Raw genomic sequence first — 15,049 nt, 5'->3', positions numbered from 1 at the left:
TAAGAATTCTCAAGACCAGGCTGCATCATTAGATGAAGAATAAAAAGGCTTATTATTAGGGGAAATTGATGCTTTGTGAAACTAGAACTTTTAGAACAAAGAGATTCAGATTGACATTTCTGTGAAGCTGAGAAAGTGTGTTTTCAGTCATGATCAGTTACAGGCCTTGGGATCTTTCGTTTTATTGTTCTCTTGTCCCATTTTCTCCCCCAGGCCCTAGGCTGAACTCCGGGGTGGGGGACTGTCTGAAAAAGCCCTTGAAGGGATGTACTGGGGAGGGGGAGGCCTTCTTGTCAAGGAAACACAATCTACATTGTGAAGGGCTTTATTTCAACTGCTTAGAAAATACTTCAGAGACAACCGTACACTTTTTTTAATGTTTATTTTTGAGAGAGAAAGAGAGAGAGAGGGCAAGGTAGAGACAGGGGGAGACAGAGGATCCAAAGCAGGCTGGAACTCACAAACCGTGAGATCATAACCTGAGCCAAAGTCAGAAGCTGAACTAACTGAGTCACCCAGGCGCCCCAAAACCTTACACTTCTTGAAGGAGTTAGTTCAAGGGGGTGAAGAAGGACATGGATGCAACTATCAGACCAGGATTTGAATATAATTCAAATTAAGGTGACTGATTATGTTACCTTGGGGAAATCACTTAACCCCTTGAACCTCTGTTTCCTCATCTGTTAAATCGGATGGAGATTATAACCGATCTTGCAGAGTTGTTGTAGAAAATGAGACAAAGTATGCATGGGGAGGCGCCAGAGCAAGCCCTCAATCACATCCTCATTGATGTCATTGTTATCACCATTTCTAAGAGGTTATGCGAGCAACAACGGAAACCAACAAAAAATTAAGACGTGCCCTGGCTTAAAATCATAAAAGCCTTCAGAAAACACTGGAAGTCCCTAGAATCCACATCTCTTTTTTAAGTTACAAAACGGTATTGTGCTAAGACAGACACATTCTGCACAGATTTTGCCCATTGCCCCCACCCCATCCCGTCACCAGCAACCAATTCCCAAATCTCCCTTCTTCCCCAAAGTTGATCCCCAAGGCACCAATGGCTCAGGAAAGAAAGCGACTCATATTTGTTCTTTCTCAGGTATTCCTGCTTTTTAGACCCAAGTAGGGGTGTTTCCATGTTCAAGTCTGTATCCACAGTTTTGAGGATATTTGATGAGGTGTGAAGAGGTATGAGAATGAGAGCAAGTGTGCAGAATATAGTCAAGGACCATGATCCGAAAAAAGAAACCACATCTTCCAAGCACTCATTCATTTACCAAGTCATTTTGTGAACCCTGATGGCAACCTTGCTGTGTTGCAGGCCCTGAGCTAACAGCCTACAAGTTCCCAGCCTGGAAGGTAGACTGTCATACATGGCCATAGCAGAAGGGGCGGGGGGGGAGGGGAAACTGTCAGGTCCTCAGGTTTGGCCCAGTGACACATTCTGGTAAGACTATTAGGCTCATGTCCTGTGAACTAGCCTTAGGAGTAGGTAGTGAATACCCAAGAATATCCCAAAATATGTCTACATCCCGCATTTGGTTCCATGCCCGAACTCCCTCATTAGCCTTCATTTCAGAATAAGAGATCATCCCCTCATTGAAGGCCAGTAGCCCTAGAAGACATCATCAGCCACACCAAAACCACTTTCCTTAACTGCCTTATCAGAACGTGACCATTTACAAAACATTGTTACATTGATTATCTGTTGGCAGGACAGGCAGTTTTGCCCCATTTTACAAATGAGGACGTTAAAGAATTAGCCTGTGGCCTCACATTTCAAAGATAACAGAGCTAGGACTTGAACCCAGGTCTTCTGACTCAAATCTATTATTCCTCAAAGCCATCCAGGACCATCATTACTTCCTATCAACTAAGGAAAAGTTACTCTTTCCTCTCAAAAGTAGATACTTCATGCTTCTGGTGGAGAAAATCAACTTGAAATAGGGTTAACATCCCACTCTGCATCTTTCAAAGAGGTCCGTGAGAGGATAAGGGCTCTCACATCCTCCAATACTCACAGCTCAGACTGCCCTGCCCTGTGGGCACAAGGAGAGAGCAGGGTGTCAGGGAACAGCTAGTAATAATGACTGGTTCCTGGGTGCTCACCATGTGCCCAGCACTCTGCAGCATGCTTCAGCCACATCACCCAAACGTCCCTCACCTCACCTATGCACACCCGTATAATTGCAGTCCCTCCCGCCCCCATTATGGATTTCTCCCCATCTAGAGGGAGAACCCCGAACAACCCCCTCATATTCATTCCTACATCCTACCCACCTACGGGTTTCTATAGGAATTACCTTGTTGTCCCATGAACGCCGTGGCTGCTATGAACACCCGGCTGTGCCACCGAGGATTCAGCCTCCTGGGACTGCTAAGAGACTTGGGTTCCCTTTAGGTTCTCAATGCACCCCTTTCCCCAGCTCTGCATTCTGTCTGCTTGGCCTTGGAGCCGCTGAGTGTCCCACATCACCAGGTGAGAAGAGATCCTTCAGCTCATGGCGCTAACCCTTCTTCACAGGGACAGAGAAGAAGTTCTCAGGGTCAGGCAGGGTTGGGATCCTCACAGAACCTGCCATCGTCCGTGTCCCCATGTCTTTCCCCAAGCCTCATGCGAAGGGTTTTCTCCCTTCTCCTGTGGCCCAAAGCTATATAAACAAATGAAGACAAGTTGAGAGTCTAGGTAGGCCCCACAAACCAAATGAATACTACTGGATAACTCTGTAAAAGTGACAGCTCAGGGACGGCATGCAGGAGTCGGTGCCCAAACTCTTAAAAATCCCCCCACAGTAACAATAGCTGTCACTCCTGAGTCCTCACATTCTTATCTAATTGTCCCTCCCAAGAACTCTTTGAAATGAGTGCTGTTACTGTCCTCAATTCAGATAAGAAAATGGAGTTCAGAAGGTCACTTGCTGAGATCACACTCCAAGCCACAAAATGAGGAGATGGGCCCCATCTATCAGCCCCTAGGACCTAGAATGTTAACCCTAATGCAACACTGAGCCCCACGCCTGGCCATTTTTGAAGGTTTGGGGATCCAGTCAGCATTTCTTGCAACTCTGAGGGCTCTGAGAAGCAATGACAAAGGAGAGTTTAAGTAATGGGTGGGTGGGAGGGAGGGAGGAGGAGAAGCTGTTAATTTTAGATCTGTAACTCAGACTGCTCATTAAGTGGCAGGGGTGTCACCATGCCCCTAATCTTTGCCATCCACCTTCTAAAATAAAAGAGTCGGGGCCTATGATTTCCTCAGTGGGAAGATCCTTCCTTCACAGACTTAAAAACCCTGAGGATAATGAGACTTTTTATACAAGACCAAAGGAGACTCGGGCGTGTGGAAGTCTCCTGTCATTTTCCCCAGTTCCCCCGAAACATGTCCTCAACACCTGGTAGAAAGCAATCGGAGAATATTCCAGGAATTTGTCTTTTGAGCCCAGGCATGCCTCAAGGGGACCAGACTGATAAAACTGCCAATGGGACCTGGTCAGTCTGGGCCCTTCATTCCTGTGTCTGAGTCACATGGATACCTTAGACAGAAGTGACTTGTAAATTCTAACCCCCTAAACACACTAAATTAAACAATTATTTCACATAGTCAAAATAAAGACCCTAAACTTAGAATTATAGCCATGTTGTGGTGTCTATAGTATCACCCCTGCCCCAAAAGACAATGGGTGACAGTCGCTCACATCATCTGGGTTCAGTGTGTGCCAGGCACTGTTCTCCAAGTGTGGCCTGGGACTATTGCATCAGCACTGCCTGGGAATTGGTTAGAAATGCAAATTTTCAGGCCTCACCCCAGACTTACTGAATCAGAACCCCTGAGGAGGGAGTCTAGCAATCTGTTTTAACAAGCTTTAAATGAATGATTCTGGTGCCTTCTGAAGTCTGAGAACCCTGCCTTACTTTACGGAATCCTCACAATGACTGTAGAAAGGTACAGAAACATAGAGCATTACTGTTGCTATTTTATAGGGAAGGAATCTACATCTCACCGCACTTTGGGTAAAACACTAGCCCCAGATGAGCCCCACTTCATTCTCTCTGCCCCCCCCCCCAATCTCTATCTGTGCTTCATGGGATTCTCCCCCTCTCTCTCTTTCTGCCCTTCGCTCACTTGTGCCCGCTCTCTCTCTCAAAGAAGAAAAGAAGACGAAGAAGGAAGAGAAGGAGGAGGAATCTTAAGTCACAAAAGTACGGAGTCACCTATCCAAAGTGAGTAGTAACGAGGACTGGAAGGCAGGTCCCTCCGAGTACCCTAAATGTGTCTCCCTACCTGTGAAAAGGAAGCGTGACAGAGAGTAAAGGAGACAAATGGCTAGTCCCCTGGAAACCAATTAAAGGCAGCTTCAGTCCAGGGTTGCAAAAGAAATTAACATCTATGGAACATCAGTTATGTGCCAGTCGCTACACATACATATCTCATTTCACTTAATTCTCACAAAAGTCCATGCCATGTAAGCATGCTGCAATCAGATCAGGGAGGGAGAGCAACCGTGCCAGGCTCTCACAGCTTAAGCAAGTTGCAAAGAATCTGAATCCTGCTTAGTCTGCCTCTAAAATCATCACAGCCTCCCTGGAACACACTCACACATTCAGCAGATACACATGTCCTCATGGCCAAAAGACCAGAAAACCAAGGATGAATGCATATGCAGCAGCAAATGAGATCACCCTGCTCCAGGGGTGAAAAACCACCTTGACAGCAATTGTGTGGCTTTCATAGCATCATCAGTCACCCCAGTCTGCTCCTCCCTTCCCTCCCTCCTCTCAAAAACCACAGACTTTTCCCTTTCACCTTGAGAGACAGGGAAGTCAAGTTCTCACCAAAGTGAACATGTTTATGCTCTTCCTATTAATTGAGTATTCACCTACCTTTCCAGGGAAGCAAGGCCCTTAGTGGGTAAGGACGCCAGGAATGACATGAAATACCAGTTGGAATGCTAGCAATATTCAGTGAGGATTATCATAATGTTATGGATGCCTTTAACCAGCTCCCCATAGAGAATACATACACACCCTCGAAACTGGCTTGGAATCTACCAACAACCTTCTAAGCCAATGGCTTAATTAACTTGTGGGCTGTGTATGCCATGTCATGAAATGTCTCTAAAATCCAAGAGCACAGGAAGGTGTAAAACTTAGAAGCTACAATTTCTCAGCCATCAGTTTGCAGAGCTTTTTTTTTTTTTTTTTTTAAGTTTATTCTTAAGTAATCTCTACATCCAACGTGGGGCTCAACTCATGACCCGGAGATCAAGAATCGAATGCTCTCCCAACTGCACCAGTCAGGTGCCCCAGAGGTTTGTTTGTTTGTTTGTTTTAAAAACAAGTTACTTCTCTGTCTTGCTTAAATACACAGTATTTTCCCCTTTGGTTCATAAAATCGAGGAAACATAAAGTGAAAACTCTGGGCGAAAATATGTGTTGACATAAATATATAAAACAGTTCCCAAATCTTCCTAGCCTAAAATCTGTCTTTGGCTCTGGGATGCTTTTAGGATAGAGCCCAGGCACCCCAGACTACTTCGTAAGCACTTGTGATCAGATGGCGAGCCACCCTGCAGTCCTGAAGCCTGCCCTGCCCCAGACTTCGTGCTCTGGCTATACAGAATACAGGCTGTTCCCAGGAGATCCCAAGTCCTCTCCTGCCCTCACGCCTTCACACCTGTGGGTCTCTCCACCTGGAATCCCCACCTCCTCTTCTTTACCAGGCTGACTCCAACTCCGGCTCATCCCCCAAAATTCAGCCCAGGTGCCACCTTTTTAGGGATTTCCAGTGGGGTCTCTTCATGACACGGTGTGCTGGCCCTCACGACACTACTTTTCACCCTATTTTGTGATCATCTATTTACTTTGGTAACACTTTCAACGACGCAAGCTCCATGAAGTTATCTGTGGCCCAAAGCCAAACAGGTACATGGTAAACACCCAAAGCATCTTTGTGGAATGAACGAGTGAATGAGTAAATTAATGAATGATGATCCCTTATTCATTTTCCCACAAGCTCAGGATACATCTTGGAAATGAGAGATGTGATTGTCCTCTCAGTATATCCTTAAGATGCTACTTTCACCCCCAGAAACTCATATAGTCCAACAAAGTCAGAAGTATCTCAAGACCACAGAAACCCTAGTCCAAAATATTATCTAAATAAGCCCATTATCATTATCTAGATGTATCTAGATGAGCCCAGGGGTATCCACCAAATCAAGATTCTTTTTTTTTCTTTTTTTAAAAAAATTTTAAATGTTTATTTTTGAGAGCCAGAGAGACAGCTAGAATGGGTAAGGGGGGGGGGTGGCAGAAAGAGAGGGGGACACAGGATCCCAATCTGCTCCAGGCTCTGAAATGTCAGCATGGGACCCAATGTGGGGCTCGAACTCACTAACCGTCAGATCATGACCTGAACCAAAATCAGACGCTTAACGGACTGAGCCACCCAGACGCACCCCCCCTTTTTTTTTCTTTTCCAAATGTTTATTTTTGAGAGAGAATGCATGCAGGGGAAGGGGCACAAGGGAGGGGGACAGAAGATCCAAAGCAGGCTGTGCGCTGACAGCAGCAAGCAGATGCGGGGCTGGAACTCACCAACCGGGCGATCCTAACCCCAGCCAAACTCCAACGCTCAACCCACCGAGCCATCCAGGTCGCCCCCAACCCCCAATTCAAGACTCTTGAGGTCGGTAACACAACCAAAGCTAGGTCAAATTCCTGGAACTGCTTTTAGTCTGAACTAATGTGGAAACTCCCTTTGGTTCAGACCTTGTTAGTATAGGCCAGTGTAAATGTGCTCTCAGCATTCGTATTTTTTTATTATACACGTGTAGATTATTATACAAGCGATAGATAGACAAGAAAGCCCCACCGCGCTAGAGCTCTGCTGCGGGTAAGGGGGTGCACACCCACTACTCGGAGAGGTGCCGGGAGTCCAGAGACCTGGGTGGGCCAGCCCCCCCCCCCCCGCCCCCCACGCCCACCCCCACGTGGGGAAGGCCGAGGATCCTACCCGGCTGAGTCGCGGCCAGGGAGGAAGGAGGGGCGCTGGCGGGCCGGGCGGCAGGAGCATCCACATCCGCACCTCCTGGGCGCCCCGCGGGCTGCAGGACCCTGGGCTGGCGGACTTCGCCTCTTCCAGGCCCCCACCCAGACGAGACACGCAGAGCCTGCACGCTGACCCTTCGCCCCGAAAAGGAGTTTCCGGTCCGCCCTCCCCTGGAAGAGAGCGCAGTCTTCAGCCGAGGACCTAGTGAGGACCCCCACGACCTGCGGGCCAGTTCTTCAAGTTTGTCATCTCAGGAGTTGGGGACTTTCCTGAACCAGATACCTCTCCAGACAACAAGGGCAGAGCAGTACCTGTGCTACCCCGCAGAACATTCTGGAAGAGTTGCTGAGTGACATGGTCTTGGCCCCATTCCCAGATGCGGGGCCTTCGGGCCTACCTGTGGCCCCTGAGCACCACCCTCAGTTCTTGCTGAGCCCCAACTTGGGCATCTCTGCTGTTTGCTCAAACTCGGAACCCACTGAAAACCCACTGAGGAGGCTGTTGGAGCCCGAGGAAGGTGAGTGCCAGGAGGGGCCAGGGCCAGGGAGATGGGCCCTCTACACTTCAAAGTCTCCCCCTTCGTGTCGCTGCTGCAGCTGCTCAGAGTGAAAGTTCCACCTTTCACCGCCTTCTCCCCTGGCCCTCATGTCTTCCACCGACTGTCTTCTGCCCTAGGAGCCCTTGGTTGGTGGGGTCAGAAGCAGGGGATAGGACATGGCCTGGACAGCTAATAAGACTGCCAGACCTGGGGTGCCCTTGATGGGGCCATGACCTGCCAGGTGAGGCTTGTGCTGGGCTCCCTGAGGGCAGGGTGGGTTGGGAGGAGAAGCTGGTTCTGTGGAGGGCAAGCCAGCAGCTCTGGCCACAGAGGCTGGGGCATTGCCAGCCAGATCAGCTGGGCTGTGAGTGAGAAGCTCCTTCCTGGTAGTGGTCACAGGCCAATGGTGAGGTCACTAGGAACAAGTAAGGAAGCATGTTTGACCACGGCCCTTTCCTGGCAGATCCGATTGTCTTCATCCAAGGAAGTGGACACTCCCCAAGTTACACGCTCTGTTTCTTCATGGGGAAGTCATGGCCCCAGGACCAGGTGTGGATCAAGAGGCTTGTGATGCTCACGGTTGTTCCCACGTGACTCAGGGCCCTGTTAGACGTGGACCTATTAGGGGGTGCCTCCTTACTGGAGAACACTGTGGACCCCATATTTCCAACAGCCACCCACTCTCCCTCTCCTCCACTGATACAAGGCCTGCCTTCAGGACCTGGTGGAGGAATGAATTTCTAGGTCACTGGGGAGGCCTGAGCCCTCACTCTTCATTGTATACATCCTTTGCCTCTCCCCTGGACCAATAAACTGGTTCTTGCCATGGTTAAACAAAGAAACCCAAACACCCTCAAATATAAAGCAATGTACAGATGGTACAGTGAAAGACCCCACTCTGATAATGGCCCAAAACATGGTTCCCCAGAGAGGGCCATTGGTAAGAGTATTTTAGAGGTTGATGGGCAGTGAGCCTGCAAGACACATCTAGTTTGCAGATGACCACTTAGAATATATGTTTTTTAATATTTCTAATGGTTGCCACAAAATAAAAATCAGGAGGTTCATGTAACTGAAATAGTTTCGTGGAGCTTTCAAGGTGGAAGAGAGGTAAATAGACTATCACAAAGTAGCATGAACAGGACCATGATTTATAGATTTTCTGGGAGAATCCAAGTTCTGTCAACCCATTAGCAAAGAATAGCTGAGGCTGAGTGGTGTCAGTTGGTTTCACATAGAGTGTGCTCTCAAGGTTGTCACAGTCCCCACCTGACCCGTTTATAAAACCAGTCTGGCCCCCTTATGCATCTGAGTTTGCAATCATCAATGTCTCTCCTTACGAAGCCCTTCTATAATATTGTGAATAATATGAGCACCGCCTACCGTCTTCTTTTCCATTATATGCATGTCAATATATACAACTCTACCTATTTGTTCCTCTGTTATGACTACTTTATGGTACATGCACAGTCTCTTCCTGCTGGGTATTTGGGTCAGCTCCGTTTGTCTTCAGTTACAAACAGTGTAACAATAAATGCCCTTGTTTGTAACTCTGCATATCTTGTGGGCATTTCTCTTGAATCAGCTTCTAAATGGGAAATTACTGAGTCAAAGGGACGCACGTATAAAATTTCAATAGATAATGCCAATATGCTGAAGTTGGTTTAGAATCTAAGACTTTTTTAGCCCAAAGCAAGGAATAAGGAGTGGTTGAGGTTCAAGAGTGGCTTCGAGAGATGAAGTGTCCACCATTGGAGCCCTCTTCTTCAACACCCATACCCGTATACTCCTACTCTACCCCTGGCTAACGACTACAAAGATAATACTGTGAATGGAGAACTAGACCTCACAGGACAAATATATATTAGGATTCTGGCTGACAAATTAATTCTGTCATAAATTGGGGCCTGAAAAACAAAATGAGCTAACAACTCTAGTTATATTTATGAGATTTTTCATTTGTTATTAAAAATCAACATTTTATCCAAATATATTTGGGTAAAATAATAAATCAGTATATTTGACCAGTTTTGATTTAGTTTTTTTGGCATTTCTTATTATTGTATCTAAAAAGGAAGTACCCCCCCCCCCCCCCCCAGGTGCACCTGTGTGGCTCAGTTCATTGAGCGTTCAGACTTCGGCTCAGGTCATGATCTCGAGGTCTGTGAATTAGAGCCCCGCGTTGGACTCTGCTGACAGCTCAGAGCCTGGAACCTACTTCAGATTCTGTGTCTCTCTCTCTCTCTTCGCCCCTGTCCCACTCACTCACACGCTGTCTCCTTCCCTCTCTTTCTCTCTCAAAAATAAACATTAAAATAAATAAATAAATAAATAAATAAATAAATAAATAAATAAATAAATAAAAAATACGAAGTACCCTCTGATATTTTTTCTGTTTGTATTTCAGGCTTATTTCCCTTTCTGTTTCTAGTAGATTAACCTGATGTTACTGTGTGCAGGCTGCTTATATTTCCAAGGCTTGGGTTCTTCTGAATGGAAGTAAAGATAAAAATCTGCAGTCAAAATTGCAATACAGTATTGATTAAAATAGCCTCTTTTTTTACGATAAATGCAGCACATGGGATGTCTTGAAGGTTAGAAGTGCAGACTGCCTGGGCATCAAGCCTGACTTCCCCAAGCAGTGTCGAGGGCAATGCTGTCTCTATGCTTCTGTTTCCTCATCTGTGAAGATGGGAGTAATAATAGGGTTATAGTTCTTCGCACAGAATCTGGCACAAAATAATGTTAATTGTTATTATTTATTCCAGCATAATAGCCAGCCCCACCCCCTCTGAAAGTTCTGCAGGGTGCTGCAGTGCCCCAAACCTTATAAGCCTCTAGGCAGCTACTCTGAGTTGACATTCATGTCATGGCTAAATCGGAATGAATAACTCCTTCAGGAAAAGAAACCAGGAGTTGGGCTCAGTTTGAAACTATACTTTAGATGCAAAACGACAGATAATAAGAGGCCTGGTAAGAGAATAATAGCTGACCTTTACTGAGCACTTACTCTCTGTCACACTCTTTGAAGCATTTTATGAGCATTTTCTCACTACATGCTCACAATAATCCTATGGAGTAAGTGCTATTATTATCATCCCCATTTTACAGATGAGAAAACCAAGTGCAGAGTGTTTAATCAACTTGCTATAGGTCACACTGTTATTTAATAAGATGACACAGACCTTCTGACTCCAGAGTTTCTGCTCTTAACCACCATATTAAGTTAGAAGCAATCACAGAAAAAAGGTAAATCACAGGACAAAAAGAGGAATTCAGATATCGTCAACTAGTATTGTTCAAGCAACTTTTACGCACCAGACACTTTTCTAAGTGGTACCAATACATGTTAGGAAGTGTATTCCTTACCGCAAGCCTGAGAAGTACTTATTACTGAGAGCACTTTTATGGATGAGGCTTAAGCTGTTTAATACCCAGGGTCACAGAATTGTTAATACTGGAGATGGGTTTCCAAAGCATTCCCAGGCTTTCTCCCTAGGAATGCACTAAGAATTCCAAACACAAATGAGTCGTCCTCATCACTCAGCAAATATTTATTAAGCACTGAGAGACTCAGGCACAAATGAACAATACAGAGATGGTTCCAGCACTATGGAACAGAGATTATGTGGAAGAGAGATACAATTTATAAGGCCAAGTGAGTAAATAACATAATATTATATAATTAATATATAATTAACACCATTACAGGGCTCAAGAAATGTCTAAATGATTTGACAAATGTTTATAGTCAGTTATAGGAAAATTATTCTAATTCTTAAAAAAAAAAGACATTTTATTTTCATGTATTTGTTATCATAGCAGACCCCATCTATGAAGAGAGACATCTAGGACTAATCAGGGTATTTAGGGGATTACTCGGTTTTGCAACTTTCCCACCTGTGATCAAAAGTGTAAGATTGTGGTTACCCAATAGCCTAGGCAAACTGTCAGCTTTTGCACAGACTTGCCCCGAGTTTAATAAGAATTAAGGTTGCATCCTGCTCATGGTTTTGAATCAAAACATTTACTGATTTCATCAGAAAGGAAACAGTAAAGGAAGAGGAGGAAGACCGGTTAGGAGTGAAGTGATCATAGCCCTTTCCCTTTGTAAGGCACAGTATCTGTTATGGCTTAGCATCTACATACAGCAGTTTCGGAGCTTTGTAATTTATTTTTCTTTTTAATGGCTGTGTTATCAATGGTAATGCATAGGGTATTAGTGTTACCGGATTTAATTCTCCCTGTTGTAAATGTTTTAGTAAAGCTGAAGTGATTTCAGCCATTTTAATTATCTTTGAAAATTTTACACCAGTAACATATGCTCATTGTAGAAAAATTAGAAAAACACATGAACAAAATGGAAAAAATTTAAATCAATAAGTCTAGAAGCCAGAAATAATTGTTGCTGATGGTTTTGCATACATTCCTCTAGTCTCAATATTATATATTTATGTATCATTCTTAAATAAGTTAGGCTCATACAGCTTATAAATTTCTGTATTTAGTTCATTATGAATGTCCTTTATGTCATTAAATATACATCTCCCCAGGGGTGCCTGGGTGGCTCAGTCAGTTAAGGGTCTAACTTTGGCCCAGGTCATGATCCCACAGTTCGTGACTTCAAGCCCACGTTGGGCTCTCTGCTGTCAGTGTGGAACCTGCTTCATATCCTCTGTTCCCCTCTCTCTCTCTGCCCCTCCCCTGCTTGCATCTCTCTGTCTCTCTCAAAATAAATAAATTAACTTTAAAATAAATATACATCTCCACTATCATTTTTGATAGTATATATCAAATATATATATATTTGATAGTATATATACATTTGATAGTATACACACACACATATGTATATATATATACTGTTTACACACTCCCCTGTTGAACATTAAGAATGTTTTTAACATTTCACTATTAAAAGTGATTATATGAGGAACATACTGGGGTATAAATTTATTTACATTAGTATATATTTCTAGAAGTACTATTTTAGGGTCAAAGGGTAGGGACATATTTACAAGGTTTTGAGTATATCTTTTTTACTTGTTTCCTTTTTTCTTTTTTTGTTTAACTTTTTATTTTGAAATAATTATGATCACAAGAAGTTGCAAAAATGGTACAGAGAAGTCCCTTACATCCTTTAACCAGCTTCTATATATAAAGTGGTAACATCTTATATATAATACAGTATGAAAACTAGGAAATTGACATTGGCACAATACAATAAGTTACTACAGACTTTACTTGGATTTGACCAGCTGAATTTTTTTTTAATTTTTTTAATGTTTATTTACTTTTGAAGGAGAGAGAGACAGAGTGTGAGTTGGGGGGTGGGGGGTGGGCAGAGAGAGAGAGACACAGAATCTGAAGCAGGATCCAGGCTCTGAGCTGTCAGCACAGAGCCCAACTTGGGGCTCAAACCCACAAACCATGAGATCGTGACCTGAGCTGAAGTCGGACGCTCAACCGACTGAGCCACCCAGGCGCTCCTGACCAGCTGAATTTTAATATTAACAGAATGGTAAGATGCATTCTTACTTACTTTCCTACTTTCCCTTCTTGCACAATTGCCTTTAGGATTCCCTTCTAATCATTTAGAGGAAGAAATACAACCGTGTTTATTAGATTACTGTCTTCAGGGTACCTGGGTGGCGCAGTTGGCTAAGCATCCAACTCTTGATTTCAGCTCAGGCCATGATCTCAAGGTTCGTGGATTCAAGCCCCACATTGGGCTCTCTGCTGTTAGTGCAGAACCCACTTCAGATCCTCTCTCCTCTCCCTTCCCCCCCACTCTTTTTCTCTCTCTTTCCCCCTCTCTCAAAACTAACATTTAAAAAATTAAAAAGTAGATTAATGTCTTCTATTAAAAATGAAGATGAAGAACTCTAAGTAAGAATCCCTCCCCGGGTGTGCAAATGGTGAACTATGATTTATGGTGCATAAAATGGGTAGGGCTCTGCCCTTCTTTTGGTTCTTCACAGTGCTTGTGATTTGTTTAGAATACACTAGAAGAGAGTATCCCAAAGCCTGGGTTACCCCAACAGAAAATGGTTAACACAAAATCACACAATAAGGAAGTTACTAATTTCTCCTTCACTCTTCTGATTATGTCAAAGAGAAAGCCTCAGTGTGTGTCTATGGTAAACAGCATAAAGAATAGGATGCAAATGACTGAAGTTAGGGATATACGGGGTTAGAGCATCTTGGTCGGTAAAGAACTGACCAACCACATGTTCTGGCATATTTTCTTTGGGCTTAGTTTGGATTAGAGGAGAACCATCTGATTTTTGGTTTTCTTATAGGATCTGCCTGCAAAAAAAAAGAAGATAAGAAGAATCCTACATCTATTAAGCATTTATTGTATGCATCATTTCACTGACTCCTCAGAACAACCCAATGAGACAGGCTCTATTAGTAACCTCATTTTATACATAAGGAATTCAAGGAACAGAGGAATGGAGTAATTTGACCAAGTGTTCCATCTAGTAACTGGCAGAGCTGAGATTCAAAGCAGGTCTATTAGACTTTAAAGCCATACTCTTGACTGCTGGTTTCTCGTTAAACTTAAGGACCTTAAGTCATCTCTATAAAATGTCGGTTGGAGTTCTCTTTGCTAGGAGTTTGGCTCATTTGACTGTGGGTCTAGTGATTGCATACCAATACCCTGAAGTACACTGCTCACCTACTGACATCCTCCTGATTGGGGAGGAAATTTCACAATCAACTTCATTTGGGGCCTGCATCTTTCAAAGAAGGAAAGAATATCTAATAGGCATTCAACCCCTGCCATTCTGTTTTCCTCCATTTTTCCACTACTGGAAAGCTTCCCATTTTCCTCCAATAATTCCTCTCCTTGGATACTTCCAAAGGTTTCACAGAGGCAAACCTAGCATCAGAGGAACATTAAAATGAAGTTTCGTTTAAATATTGAAAACATTTCCACATTTATACTAGGTACTGAGGAAAGATGGCGAAGAAGTACAAAACTTGGCCTCTGCCATAGAGAGTCCAGTAAGTCAAGAAAGTCCTCCTGACCCCTTCTGTTACAATGCTTTAGATTTCTAACTGCTTGAACCCCTTTGGTGGGTTTATGGATTGCTTTACAAATGATTAACTTTAGGGCAAAGAGCCTGAAACCACCAAAGAGTTAAGAGCCAGCCAAATGAAAATAACACAACTCTAAAATTATAATTCCAATAAATAAGTAAATCTGACAAAAAAAAGGCATACTTCTTTTGTGACCTAATTTTAAATTGGAAAGAAACTATCTTAGCCTGAAACAAAGGGTTGCTTGTTTGAGGGCAATTTATTTGAGAGCAAGGGTTAGGGATGGTGGAGTGATACAGAGAATGAGGAAGAGACAGCACAGGGGTACATTACTGCATTAGCCATTCAGTGGATGCATGGTACTCGTCCCACAGCACCTTATGAAGAGCGTTATGAAATCTCAGAACTACGTG

General features: G+C 44.0%; 1 pseudogene; it reads left to right on the top strand.

Moving 5' to 3' along the window:
• LOC132680426 (interferon regulatory factor 3-like) overlaps positions 1-8,325 on the top strand; it is a 35,329-nt pseudogene extending 27,004 nt beyond the window's left edge.
• Positions 8,326-15,049: the final 6,724 nt, after the last annotated feature.

This window comes from Panthera onca, chromosome A1 (genome assembly GCF_046562875.1).
Source record: "Panthera onca isolate mPanOnc1 chromosome A1, mPanOnc1 haplotype 2, whole genome shotgun sequence".
In the NCBI taxonomy this organism is placed as follows: Eukaryota; Metazoa; Chordata; class Mammalia; order Carnivora; family Felidae; genus Panthera; species Panthera onca.
The sequence above is the reverse complement of the archived record's forward strand: the minus strand, read 5'-3'. Positions and strand labels throughout refer to the sequence as shown.